The following is a 15523-nucleotide window of genomic DNA, read 5'->3' as shown; positions in this document are numbered from 1 at the left end:
CTGAAGATTTAAGTGATTCATCAGGTAATCTGAAATTCCAGACTTTTGCTGTTAATGGACCCCAATTTGTTGATGTTGGAAAGTTTTTACCAAACGAGTTGTGTGGGAATTTTCCTGCCGAACCTGAATGATCATTTTTAGTAGGCATCGAAGGAGCAGAGCACATACGTGCGAGCTCTCATGCTGCGCACGAGACTCGAAAACTGTGCTGCAGCAGACAGACTCTACGGTGGTGGTGGGGTCGTTATCAGTGGCAACCGAACCAAGGCATTCTTTGTTTACAACTTATGCTTCCCTTCTTTGCTGAGCGTGTCGTTATCAGTGCGTAGTCACACACACACACATCGTCTCCGTCGGATTATAGTTTTATTTTTAGAACTCAATGCGGTTCATGGCCTACCTACATTTTATTGCCGACGGTGGTGACAGACTCAATGCACTCATCGCCTACTACAATGCTTCTTCTTGGTCACTAGTGATAGTCGAGGGAGTCAAGACAAGATTCGATTTATGAGATTGGTACATGTTCTACTTTTTTCTGCCAGTGACATTTGTATGTGCCATTTCTGGTCAGCCTCGACGCGTGACGACCGGTGGCATTGCATTGTCAACGACCCTTGAGTGCGTACTTTGCCCGCGTTGGCAGACACACCGAGAGCAGAATCGCATATACTGTACACCTAGTTGCACGCTGCTGTCGTCGCCATCGTTTTCAACTTAATATCGATAGATACAGCCCTGTTGACTGTGTCAATAGCACGACAACGTGCACGTCCCTGACTGACTGGGTGTTTTCGACTCGGGGCTTCTTGTTTTGATTCCTTTTTTTTTCTTCTGGCTCTTTCCGAGTCTTTGTCCGGTTTTTCGCTACCGTGTTAGCGACTAGATTTTTGATTCGAACCACTTTCCGGTGCTGGGTACACCACTTTACTTTGTTTGGCATTTTTACATGGTCACAATGAGATAAAGGGGCTTTCCAAATATCAAACGGGTAGTTCATTTTTTTTTATGTCAACACCTCGTTCGGAATTGATTGTACCTACCTAATTTAGAAACTCACTGAAAGTTCGGCATCGATGGTCTACTTTTCCTGTTATCACGCAGGAGGCACGTGACATGATATTTTTGTTTTCTATCGCTCCCTATCGCCTCTGGACGTGGGAATCATCGCGTAGGCCTGTGACCTCGAGTCCAGCAGTCAGAATCTCGTGCTGCGCCATAGGATGCCTCGAGCAACGTTCCAGAAAATGTAAACTCCGAAGAACGCGTATGCACACGAAAAGAAACAAAAATCAACCATTAGTAAGAAGCGTAGACTCTTCTTTAGCAGATAACAGACAGTTTGTTGCGCGGTGGGTTTTATTATTGTTAAGAGCGCGGAAAAATCCGCCTTGGAAGGGGGCCCATGGGTAAGCTGCGTTTAGATTCTAAGGGAGCGCGGGGTGAGGCTGAACGACAGTTGTTGTTTATGCTTCTCACATAAAAGGCAATTGTTTTTGGATCTTGGTGATTAGGGATTCCATTTTGATAAGACAGTCAACTCTCCACAACTCGATATTTTCTATAACTCAGCGTATTCAGCGGTCTCTTATTTTTCCATATGTCTTATACCTCGTTCACACTACAGCATATATTACGTGGAACAGAGTATCTTGATATCAAACGTCATACATATTAATTCTAGTGAAAATTTGATGTATGGAATCTGATATCAATAATAGCCTATCTTACATTACATATTATAGGCTGTAGTAACTCCATACAAAAATCAGGTGTAATGAAACAAATTGATTAAAATCGCAACCAATATATTTTTAAAGTAATTTGTTGCTCCTGAATGCAATCCACATTTTGATCATTTAAAATAATTTAAATACATATCAATTATTCTACGGTGGTGCTTAAGTTTTTGTTAGGGACTTTGTATTACAAATATCATGTAAAAGTGAAAACAATAATGGCATCTATCCCAAGTAACAATTCAGTAACCAGTAACAGTTTAAATACAGCATTTCAAAGTGTAAAACATTCCTGCTTAACAATTCAGCTTTTTGCTGTTTTAAAACCCTTTTATAGTCTGGCAAGAAAGTCACAAAGTGTCTTGTTTTAAAAATAAATTTAAAACAGTTCTCAATCCCTCATTAAAACTATTCTGTAATTCAAGCATAAACGTCATTAGCAATTGTTTATGAATGTCTTGATATAATACTTTATAAACGTGTTCTATTATTATAAAAGCAATCATAAAACCATTAGTTTTTGCATTAGAGCAAAAAGTATTTATAGAGGATCGTGATTGGATTTACCGGGAAATACCGATGGAGCTTATGACCATTAAGGACAGGTAAGTAGTTGTTCCATCAAAGGTAAGATAAATTAATAAACATATAAAGTATCCTTTCGATTTTGGCAACACGTCCTCAGTATATTTAAACTGCTTGTGCTCTGCAGTTATATTATTAAATTCTGTTTAATAATTTTCTTAGATTTTCAGTAAAATTGTGGAGATTTAAACGTCACCTGCAGGCCTGTTCTGCGAGTAGTATGACTCTCTGTCGCTAGTAGGGTGACGGTGGTCGCCTCGGGTGAGGTGACTCTTCATTGATTGCACGGAGAGTCGCCCCACTAGTGAGTGACTTTTGTTGACTCATTGGTGGTGGAGATTCGCACGACTCGCGGAATAGGTCAGATAGAAAGATTTGCATTTATTAAAGATTTTGAAAAGCTAAGAAGTCAAAATGGTGTTGACAAAATCTAACGGGTAATGACGATATAAATATATATATATATATATATAAATATACACACATTAAATGCAAAGGGGAGGGATGGGACCACCAGGGCACCGGATTGAAGCGATTTGGATGGGGAGAGTGGAATTGCCAACTCCTTGTCATTAACATTTCGTGAATTGACGGCGGGCTCTTCTCCCCACTCATTGGGACGTTCCCTCGTATGATGGCTTGTTCTACATCGGGTTGTAGGATATTATCATTGGAAGGCGATTCTCCTTATCCCGCGGATTGCGCGTAAGTGTATCTGCTTACGGGTCCGCCCCTCCGTTTTTGGCCCTTCTTACAATGGTAAATTGAATACAACCAGGTATCGTACTTGATCAAGTCATACTTGGAGGATGATCCACTGTCTAATGGCTGTGCCTTGCAACAATGAGTGGTATCCTTTACATACATACATACATAGAGCAAAAAGTATTTATAGTTGTTTTTTGAGCTTTTTAAAGTGCATCACAAACTCCCCAACTACTCTGTTTACAAATTGAGCTTGAAAGATGGTTCCTCATAGTTAATAAAAGCCAAATTTATGACAAGAAAATCTCGAAGGATAGACGAAATAGGATGAACAATTCAAGTCGATTTCCGGAAGAAGGGGATCTTTTTCGGGAACGATTGCGCTTCCAGCTGTTCGAAATGCGACATGTTGTAGAACCGTATTGCAAACTATCTGAGTAACTGCTCCCAATCCATCGGGAGAAAACCGAATCGAAAAATAAACAAACTTTGACGTTTAACTTTTTGCAGGTAACTTTGCCATAAATCTGAACGGGTTAGGATCAAGCAAAATGGTTGTAGATAAATACAATTCATCCTGCAAGTTTTCTTCGTAAAAGCCATTTTAAAACCTTATGAATTTGTGAAGGATTTCTTGAAAGCAAAACAACTTTTTCACAAATGACCCATGAAAATCAAATTTTATGCCACCGCCATTTTACAATTAGTTAACTTGTTTTTTACAATTTTCGATTTCCAATCGATATTTCCTTGCATATAACTTTTTTTTTTGTTCATTAATTCATTTGATAAGGCTCAACCGAATTAACTTTATAGAGCCGAGGATTCTTGGTCACTATACAATACGTCTTAAAACTATAGTCAAAAGGTACAACACAATAAACACTTTATCTTCCGCTATCCAAAAAGCCTCCTCCATCAGAACTGGAGCCGCTTTCAGTGGTTTCATTGTATGGCAGTTACGCCATCGTGGGGCAAAGCGCTTCCATTGCAGCAATGGACGCAACACGTGGTCAACACTCACACACTCATCACGAAACGGTTGCTTTCCAAAGTCGACGACGCATCGACCGAAAGAACTGCTGATGAAGAACATAATGGTTGCTGCCGAGAAAACAGACGATCGCGTGGCACACATCGAGAGTGGCCTGCTTTTGTCGACAGGTGAGTGAACACTGGATATAACTATATTTTTGTAAATTTATTTAAATGCGAAAATCATGAAAAAAATATTGGCCAAGCTCGATCTAAAGAATCATTTTTTTTTTCAATGTAAAATAATTAGTCAAATCGAAGTTTTACGAGGGTGGACTTATATTTTTCGATGTTTTCACGTACATTTCACATAACATTTTATAAGGCACATAAAACTAGGCCACTTAAAGAGAACTATTGTAATAAATTTGGATATTCAACAAGATTTTTATACCATTGTATTTTAATTATTTTGATAAGATCGGATTGATTGATGCTTTCTTAGTGGATTAAGCAAGCAGCTAGGGAAATGGCTCAGAAAGGGTTTTTATTGTAGCTAAATAGTTTTTATTGTAGCTTTCAAATGGTTCTCAATGCGTTTGTCATACAACATTTTGCGGTAAATCAACCTTGATGAGCTTCAAGAATACACCCTTCAGAACCTTCTCCAGGGTAGGCCAACTAGACATATTCTAGTCTTAATGACGTTTTAGTGGATGAATTTATGACAAAATAGCCTTGAGCAAGGTTTTATGAATGTTGTTTTATAGTTGCTTTGTAGTATTTCATAAAGCTTAAAATGTTACTTGGGACTTGTAGGTCGTTTTCTAGGCTTGTTTTAAAATCTATAAACGTTTTTAATGCTTTAGTTCAAGACAAAATCTTAACCCTAGGTTGGCTCTTAGATATAGCCGGAAAAAAACGATCATCATTAATATAATCAGTTTTAACACAGCAGCACAAAAATGAGCAAAATGAAAAAAAGATCGAAGTAGGCCGCGCGATTGAAATGACGTGTTTTGATTTTGCTTAAAAAAAGTCTCTGTGTTTTTATGGTTTTTATCAATTTGAACGATTAAAAAAACTCTGAAATTGATTGTGTAAAAAAAAAAAGATCTTATTCCGGATTTATCAAGGACGAAAAGTGGAAGAGGCTGATAGGCAAACAGAAGGTCATCAAGATGGAGTGAATCAAGCGGGCCGCCATCCGGGAAGTTGAAGCATTTGAGTAAGGGTTGGTCGCCGGTAAGGGCCAGTAAGTGCTGCCAGCAGATGAATCAAGAGGTATTCGAAACAAAATTGGTAAGAAATGTCCATTCAAATCGATTTAATACAGTTGAACAAATTTCAAAACTATATACGTGCCAGATTTGGAAATAATATTTTTGAATCTGGAAGTGTGTTTATGATACCATTATCCTTTTGATAAAGGTAGAGTGAACATGCGGGGCTTATTGTAAGTAAAAGTGACCTCGGAGTGGTCGTGAATTACCAGGCATTCTGAAATGGGTCACTGGAGCTGCAATAGAGCTAACACCTTCTAACTCCCGGACTAAACCTGCTTTAATTGAAGGGTAATAGTTTTCTTCCATAATAACACTGCCGGACAGTGGGGGTTAGATTGTACACACACACACACACACACAGCAGCACAAAAATGAGCAAAATGTGGTGCAGATAATTAGAAAGGTCTTGAAAATTCAGTAACAAAATAACTTAAACAAAAACTTATATCGGATTTAGGTCTCATTTTATTGTTCAAAGAATTTGTTTTTATTTCTATTTCGTCAAGCCAGTGTAGACTACATACAATGATTATTACAATGTTTACTTACATACTATGCATTAATTCTATTCTGTTTTAGCTTAGTTTTTATTTGCTGCTTCGACATAGTGATGTCAATAGTTCCGCAATGAAAATTATATAGGCGCATCATTCGATTGATTGGGCTATTTTTTGCATAGTTTGTTCTGTACGATGTTTCTGAAAATAAATTCCGTGTTCTAAGATATCGACAAGGTGTGTAAAAATTTAATTGTGCGAGAATTTCTGCCGAATCTATGCGCATTGAAATAATGTCGTTGATGAAGAAAAGCATTGCAAATTGGCGGCGCTCCTTAAGTGTTTGTATATTGATGAGCATGCAGCGCGCTTCATAAGATGGTAATGGAAATGCAGTCCAATTCAATTTACGTAAAGCATATAAAAGGAATTGTTTTTGGACAGATTCTATGCGTTCTTCGTGTATGGAAATGTATGGATTCCATACTAGGTGGCAGTATTCCAGAATTGGCCTTACATATGTGGTATATAAAAGCTTAATAGTGTATGGGTCTTCGAAATTATGACTGAACCTTTTGATGAAGCCTAGCATTCTGTTTGCTTTACTAATGATAGTATTATAATGTTCTATAAAAGTTAGTTTGGAGTCTAGGATTACACCTAGATCTCTTACAATTTTGCTTTTTTCTACTATTTGGTTGCCTAGTGATATTTCAATATGCGGTGTTTCAATTTTTCTGCTAAATGCTATTGCAGTACATTTTTTTACGTTCAGTTGAAGTAGACTTTTACTACACTAGGTGTGGAATATATTAATTTCATTCTGGAATTCTTCTGCATCGCTAGAATTACTTATTTCCATAAAGAGCTTCATGTCGTCTGCATATACAAGCAATTTTATTTTTTTGAGTATGTAGGAAATGGCGCATAAACTCAAGCTAATATTGAATCCCGAGCAAGGCCGGGCACACTCAACTAGTTAAATATAAGATTCAATGATCCCATTGAAATTATTGATTCTTATTTATTGAATTCCTTGGTAGATCAAAGGGTCATGCCTTGGTCAAAAATAATCAATTTTTCGACGAATTTTCATCTATCCTGGAATCCCTCAACCACCCCAATGGCAAATACAAGTTACAATTTGCAACTCTTCTGTAATCGTAAACTTCAAGTATGAAGTAACAAACACTTTGGTTCAACGTAATAGCTCAGGGCGGAAGTAACCGTCAATAATGCTGATGATGGTACAGCACGTAACACAACCCTACTGCTTATCTCCAAGATGACTACGTTGGTCATGACGAGAAAAGCAAAAACAATAGTTGAGTAAACAAAAGTTGCAATGTAGAAGACCATCGGTTGAAAATGCTTTTGACAATGGTAGGCTTTAGGATGAACGTCGCTAGAACTATCCCACGCTGCAAACAGTATATGAGCCAGTCAAACGCGCAGTCTTGCCTGTGGATTTGAGGACATACCTCAAGTCCCCTTACCCAGCAAGTAAGCTAGGCAAAGGAGCGCGTATGTTGATTAGTATTGTCGCATCAATGGTCCTTCGTTCAATTTCTACTTCTGTTACATTTTCACACTGCCGTACTCTAACGGAGAACTATCAATCTATGCTCTTCAGAACATTCTTTAGCTAATAAATTATCGCCCTAAAGCTTCATGTAGATATTAGTAAAGGATTTGCTCCCAACTCTCAACTTATTTTTTTTAACTTGGATTTTTAGAGACCCTTTATCTCAGTATATTTTTTTCTTAAGGTTCGTCCCTAAAACTTTGTTTTGATCAAAGTAGTCGCTTAAAAGTTATATTATTATAAGTTATATAATTTTTGGAAAGAATATTTTTTTTTTTTTTACTTTAGTGTTTCGTCGGTCTTGTTTTCCGTACTGATTACCAATGCTACCGACGCCAGGGAGGCAGCTCCCACACCGAGACCCTACATATCGACCCTTAATTTTTTTTTCTTTATTTTAGTGAATTTTAGCCATTGGCTAGTTCTTCACTTTGCAGGACAAATATCAGATGTATAAGGCTTGCCTTGGGAAAAAACACAGTTGGAATTTACAGAGTTTTGGTTGGACGACATTTAAAATTTGGGAAACACCGAAGAACAAACTAGACAATTGACATTGAGTTAACTTATTGACTAATCCAAACAAGGCTGAGCTCCACCGTGGAAGACGGTGCCCCCGTCCGGTAGAGATGCCCCGACGGCCGAAAGGAAGGAATCAAATATTGAAAAACAAACCAGCGTCCTTCAGTAAGGAGATCAGGGTAGCCAGGATCGAAGGTTCGTCGCCCAGTATGTCGCCGATATTCCCCGAAAGGCCGTAGTGTTGCCGCACAAGCTCGTATTTTGGACACACGCAGAGGATACACCGTTCGAAAAATTCATGTAAATTTCTGCGAGATATAGCGCACATAAAATCAACGCTAGATTGGGCATAGATTTACGCGATATTTCGTGTAAATTTAAGCACAATATTGCATAAATTAGCAATATTGTATGCAAGCTTGTAAACGATTTCGCTGTTTATACCAAGTATACCTCAAAATTAAACGAAGGGAGATTTTACGCGATTGTTAAAATTCAGAATTTTTTCTGTGTATGCTCGACGGTGGCTGGAATATTACAGACGACGCAGGTCTTGCGAAAAACTCCTCCGCCGAAATCGTGTAAGAGCCGGGTGTGACCTTTGCGAAGCCTGGAGATGACTCGTTGCTTCTTCAGGTTCCCAAGGTCCTTCCATGGACGCGTGCTCTCCTTGAGTTCGCCAAGCGGTCCTTGGTTCGCCAACCATTCTTCTTGCCACCTAGACTGCATGGAAGTTTCGACCCATCGCTTGATGTCCGGAAGGGGAACTTCATCGGTGTACCTGGCACCAGATGGTCCCGCCCCGGCCAGTCTGTCAGCGTCGGAGTTGCCAGTGATGCCACAATGCCCCGGAACCCAAGCGAATACTGTGAGGGGGGGGGGGGGGGCATGTCTGATGATCCCCGAATCCACGGATGAGTGGGCATGTTGGATCGGACAGCAGAAATTACACTGTGTGAATCAGTGAGGATTAGGACTGGTCGGTCGGATGGTGTGATTGCTGCTTCGAAAATCGCCGATGCCTCTGCAGAAAAAAACAGAGCATTGTGGCGGTAGGCTCAAGCTCGTTGGCAAGATCTCTCCCGCAATGCCTATCCCACCTCCGTTGTGCGATTTGGACCCGTCCGTAAAACGGTGCGTATGCCTGGGGTACCCGGAGTTAAGCATCTCCGCGACGGAATGTCGGTCGGTCGGTCGGTCGGTCGGTCGGTCGGTCGGTCGGTCGGTCGGTCGGTCGGTCGGTCGGTCGGTCGGTCGGTCGGTCGGTCGGTCGGTCGGTCGGTCGGTCGGTCGGTCGGTCGGTCGGTCGGTCGGTCGGTCGGTCGGTCGGTCGGTCGGTCGGTCGGTCGGTCGGTCGGTCGGTCGGTCAGTCAGTCAGTCAGTCAGTCAGGCCGACATCGAGGGCAGGAGACCTGAAACTACCCGGATGTAGCCGTTGTAAACCGGTGCAAGGACTTGCAACAGTTTGCCCTTGTCCATTGCGGTGAGCTCCAGACCGTAGAGTAGACGGCTGTCAATAACTGCCTTGGCTACATGCAGGGTTGCTTCCACTCACTTACTATAAAAAAATATTTTTCTGAATTATGCAATCATTATATGATATAATGATTTGTTGTACTTGTAAGTAACAAGAAGAGGGTGTAAATTATGTGTTTGATTCATAAAACCTGTCAATTTTGCTTTCAGGGCGTCACAATCAGCGATCTTATGATTCGTAACATCGCTGATTGTGACGCACTAAAGGCAATATTGACAGATTTGATGTGTCAAACACATCCTTCACGACCTCTTCTTGTAGCTTAAAAATTCTAATTATCATTATACCATCTCATGATTTCATAATTAAGAAAAACATTTTTTTATAGCGAGTGAGTGAAAGTAACCCTGACTACATGTAGCCGGATAGCTCGGTTGTTCTTGCGGTGCGGCATGGAGATTGTTTTGATAAGGTTTATGCGGGTCTTGCAACTATCCATAACGCTCTGGAAGTGTTGCGTAAAGGTTAAGTGTCGATCAACTAGAACGCCCAAGATGCATACTTTTTTTTTTTCTTTTTTTAGGGGGATCGGTTGATCTCCGATCTTGATAGAAGCGCCGCCGACTCGCCCATTGGGCAACGGTCGATACAGCTTCTTGTGCTTGCATGCGGGTCCTTGCGATGGTGCGGCCGGTTGCCACAATTAGCACGTCATCCGCGTAGGCGAGAATGTGGATGTTGAGTGGCAAACGAGTAAAGATCCGGTTCATCACTATTAGGAAAATCGTCACCGCGATAACCGAGCCTTGCGGCACCCCTGTTTCCTCCGGGTAAGAAGAAGACTTGGTGTTCCCCACGGCGACTTTAAACGATCGTGTGGCCAGAAAGCCTCGGATAAAGGAAAGGATATTTCCCTCGCATTCCCAGGTGATGAGCTCTTGAACTACTAACGGCGTCCATGTTCTGTTGAAGGCCTTGGAGATATCCAAGGAGATGATCTCTGCGTGGTGGACTAGAGACTTTTAAAGCTATTTAAGACGTACGTTTTATAGCGAAAATAGTGGTCTTTATCTCTTCTAATAAAAAAGATTTAACCAATTATAGTAAAAAATGTGAATAAATTGAAATTTATTTTATACGAGTTTAAAAAATAACATACCTCTATTTTTTCACATTATTGAAAATAATGTACGCCCTTTCGAATGCCTTAAAAAAACTTTTTTTATTAGCCCCTAAGAGGAAGAGGTGACAATTGGCTTCTTCCTCTTTTATTTCTATCTCTATCTCTATCTTTATCTATCTCTATCTCTATCTTACGCACATGAAATCGGCCAATCAGGAGCTGGTTCACGTTTGACAGAAAAGTGGTTCATTTTCGCCCCCGTGTTGTCTCCTCTTCTCTTAGATTAGCCCCAACCAGAGATATTAACATTTGAAAAGGGCATATTTTTAGTAGAAAAACGTCAATAACTCTTGATTGATGAAAGATATTGGCGAGCTTTGTGCAGTAAAAATTTGCGCCTTCTAAAGATCTAAAAGTTATTTGAAGACACCTTTTGCTGAGAAATTTGAAATAAGAAACCAAGAGCAAAACAACTGTTTTTTTTAGAGACACCCTAACTCAATTCATGAAAATAGCTCTATATCGGTTAATTTAAGAGATACATAAATTTGTTTTTAATACAAAGTTGTTTGAAATTAGCTCAGCTATAACTTTGGCGAAGAATGTATACCTTAGTTTCGTCAAACAAAAAAGTTAGACCTATTATTTTAGTGATAATAAGAACCACCCTAGAATTCATTGTCATAAAAATGAGGGCCTAACTATAAGGAACAAATTTGTAGAAGAGACTTTTAGTCTAAAGTTTTCAGTCTTAAACATATCCTTCCACCTAATTATGAATTCTGGGCCACTGTGCACTGACTATGTAAAAAACAATTTTGTCAATATCGCGCGAAAGTCTGTCAATGATAATGATAAATTTCAGCACTGCCATAAAACAGTCAATAGGATAGGTCAAATTTGTATAGTGGCTCACAAACCCCTGATCTCTAGTGCTCTTTTGCTTTGTATTGAGGTCCCCAATAACTAGAGGAAATGGCTCTAATGTTGGCCTATGGATCTAAGATTGGGCCCATCGCTAAAAATCTGTCATTTATTAATTTTATCTAGATGAACGCGTCATTGGGACGGTGCTAATGGATTTTATTGGATTGCTGAATTTATGTATGGGCCCAAATTAGACAAATTAGAGGCATTTAGGCCGACATTACATCCATTTCTTCTATGACAAATTTGAACAAATTCGGTTGCTAACGAAAATCAAAACATTATTAAATATTGTCCATACCTAAGACATTGATTGGTCAAAACTATGTAAAACAACTTCGTCGAATACTGTAAATCAATTCGACTTAAATGCAAAACGATATTTACTAGGTTACATACACTTCGTCCTCTTGTTTTACGTGGGTTAGCAAATGTCAGTGGATTACCATGTTTTTATTTTTATTTTATTTTTTGTTGATTTGAGTTGCATGGATGGAATCCCCAACGTAGCGTTGAAAGCGCTGATCCAGGCCTCCTCGGATATGTGCAGGATGGTGCTGCAGAAATTCCTGGACGAGGGTTACTTCCCTGACAGATGGAAGATACATAAGCTAGTGTTGCTGCTGAAGCCAGGAAAACCGCCGGTGGATCCAGCATCAAACAGGCCTATATGTGCCTGCTGGATACACTCGGAAAACTCTTGGACAGGATCATCCTAAACAGGCTGATCAAATGCACGGACAGTGAGCAAGGCTTGTCGGAGAGGCAGTTCGGATTCCGGAAAGGAAGAGCAACGGTGGATGCAATCCGGACAGTAGTCGAGAGAGCCGAGAAGGCATTCAAACAGAAGTGAAGAGAAGATCGATATTACACCGTGATAACGTTCGACGTCAAGTATGCGTTCAACATTACCAGCTGGGTGACCACCGCCAAAGCTCTGCATAGAACGAGGGTCGCTGACTAGACTACGTGTGCAGGATTCTAATGAGTTACTTCCAGAACCGGGTTCTGGCCTACGAGACAGACATGGGATAGAGACCGATTAGGATCACGGTGGTAGTTCCACAAAGCTCCATATTTGGTCCAACGCTCTGGAACGTAATGTATAACGGTGGGCTAACGCTAAAGCTGCCCCAAGTAGTTGAGAATGTTGTGCTCGTTGGCTTTATATTGAGAAGTTTACCCAACATATTGTATTGCTTGGGTGGCTATTGTATGAACATATGTTATAATATATTGCCATTTTGTGTACCGTACATGTGCTATCAGCTTTACCCCACTCGCCTCTATTTAGAAATAACTGTTCGCAATGAGCAACGTGTACCGCCCCCTTTCCGTCGTCGGTGCATCGCGCGGTTATCGCTAGTAGGAAGTCGAAGGTCGTATTGCGTTTCATCAAATCCAAACGGTCGACCAACGGAAAGCATGATTGCCCCTCCAATCGCTAATTAAGCCGACCAGCCAGTGAGCCAGAGCTTAGCTTAGCACAAGCTACCCGCTGAAGCCCGATGAGACTAGTAGGTAGATTGACGTCAGCTCCTTTGAGCCATGCAAGTTGTTTTTGCTCACATTTTTTTCTTCTTTCCCCACTCTGCTCTTATCAGCTGTGCTTGAGCTCTGTTTTGCTTATATGGTTGGTTGGGTGCCGCTGGCTTCGAGAGATGATAACTGTGTTTTATTAGCTAATTGTAAATGGAAATTGCAACTCTGCAGCAATAGAAGCTTGAAGGAGGTGCGTGCACATTGCTGAAATAAGAAAATACTTCAAGCGGAGAGAAAGTTCTAGTAAGGTGATTAACTCATTTTAAAACAACGTCAATTGCGTGTTAAGTCAATCAGAGATTCTCCGTCCTGTCAGAACAGAAGCTTAATACGTGATTGAGTAAACGTTATCTAAGCGCTTTGCCCACATTGGATGTTGCCACATGTTGATTCATCTGTCAACAAACCCGCCACCGATAAGTAGGAGGCAGTCGACTAGCGATCATTATCATCACTTGCAATCTGTAGGCGAGGGCAAATATTGACCGTTGATAACACGCCCAAGCCATCAGAGCGTCTCACGCGGTCGGCTGCTGATCACCCATTATACACTCCGGGTCGCAAACAGCAGACGCACTTGATTCGCGTGACTTTCCCATTCACTGTGCCTTATCGCTCGTTCTAGACACAATTCATACAGTTTTGTTGAATAATATAGCGGCAATATAGGAGGTATACTGCCAACGAGCCAGGGTGCTATCTCTATCTCTCACCGCCGGGTGTGACCAATCACTCACTCCGTGCGAGAGCTGCACGGTATCTTATCACGGCCGGAGCTGAGTTTGTAGTAAATATGAACCGGTTTTATGTTGAAAACAAAAACCGAAGCACAGACATGCATATCTGGACAGACGCAGCAGCCAATAATCGTGGACTCGTTATCTTATGTTATCTTAGGAAATACCCAATGTATCGTCCTCGAGTGTGTGAGATAGCCGGCAAGGTGCTGCGTCATGATCACTTGCCCGCTGCCGGATCGAGGATCGGTAATTTTCCACTGGTTTTGTTCGATGGATGGTCCCGAGGATGGTCTGGTGGTATTAGTAGGTTATCTGCTCAATTTAATGCCTGTGTTGACACTATAGAAATTGTAAATACGCATATTGATTAAGTATTTTGAGTTATTTCACCGAAAAAAAATTTATCAATTTCCAGTGAATGGCTGCAGGGCTAATTCACTCGACGGATTATCTTTCAACAACTAGAATATTCCGAGAAACCGCGCCCCTTCGTATGTTTTCGATAAGATAGTACACCGGATTCAACCAGTAATGTAATGCGTCATGTTGTGGTATCGTGTCTGGCTAAGGAGGAACACGAGCTTTGCGCCTGGATTTGTTTTCTGTGACCCAGTTCTGTCAACTTGACAACATTTCAGGTTCAATTCTAATTTGAATACGCAATACACAGTTGTTATGTTGAAACTATTATCATATTTTAGGAGCAATGATTCGATTTCAGAATGCGTAAACATACAAGATTTGTTTCAATCATCAGCTGTATTAAGCTTTATAATCATATTGTGATCAATTATTTGAAAACCTTCTAGAGCTCATAACTGTATTGCTACCGGATATGTCGAAAAGCGATGAAACTCACATCCAAGTGATGAGCTTGGTTTGTAAATGCATAATTCACTCTTCACATATTATCAAAAAGTCTTACTGTATTACACCCAACAATAATTAGCTTTTTAGAAATTAGAAGCGATTTACTTCGAGAAGCGTGGAAAATCTACTTCTTACCTCTACAAAAGTTTGAGCTGGACGATTTATCTTTAAGATTACGAAGTATGATATCTTAACCAGATTAGCAAACAAAACGAACTGGTTACAGTATCAGATATCAATTTCCTCAACAATTTTCAGTTGCTTCACAGCGATATAAATGTGAAAAAATAAGGGTTGTGTCCGAACGACGACCGCATTATTGACGTAGGGCTACGAGATTGTTTTTTTTGCTTAATAATTTAATTAATAATTACAAATTCTAAAATAAACAAATATTCAATTCAAAGTTTTGAAATTAGGGGCATTCAATATCCTTAATAGAATTCGATTTTCATATTTGAACATTCAGTTCATATCCCATTCAAAATTAGGTTCCATACAACCTGTCAGGTACCTACTAAATAATGTTTATTTACAGTAACCGGAGTGTAAATTCGCTATTTAATATGCATTTTATATAACAAACCGGTTTAAATTACATATAAGTACGTCACACCACATTATTACATTTTAATGTTGCAAAATTATGATCGATAAACTGAATCTTATTTGAATTTATCCTTTATCTGTGATCAAACAAAAATCTATCAAATAGTGAATGCTGTTATTCAATACATTTAACATCAATCAAATTGTTTCATAATAACATATTTTTGCGAGTTTGAACTGATCTATCCTCGTTTACACAAGACTGTATTTAAATTTACAAACATTATGGTACCAATTGGATAAGTCTTTGTCCGGCTTTGCTTCGCTGATGTATGCCATGAAAGATGAAAATCTTGTACTGACAAATCAATACGTCACATTCGTGTAATCTCCATTGCACA

The sequence above is a fragment of the Ochlerotatus camptorhynchus genome, unplaced genomic scaffold, assembly GCF_037179485.1.
Source record: "Ochlerotatus camptorhynchus isolate MF236.1 unplaced genomic scaffold, CSIRO-AGI_Acam_v1.1 ptg000108l, whole genome shotgun sequence".
NCBI lineage: Eukaryota > Metazoa > Arthropoda > Insecta > Diptera > Culicidae > Ochlerotatus > Ochlerotatus camptorhynchus.
This window is presented reverse-complemented; position numbering follows the sequence as displayed.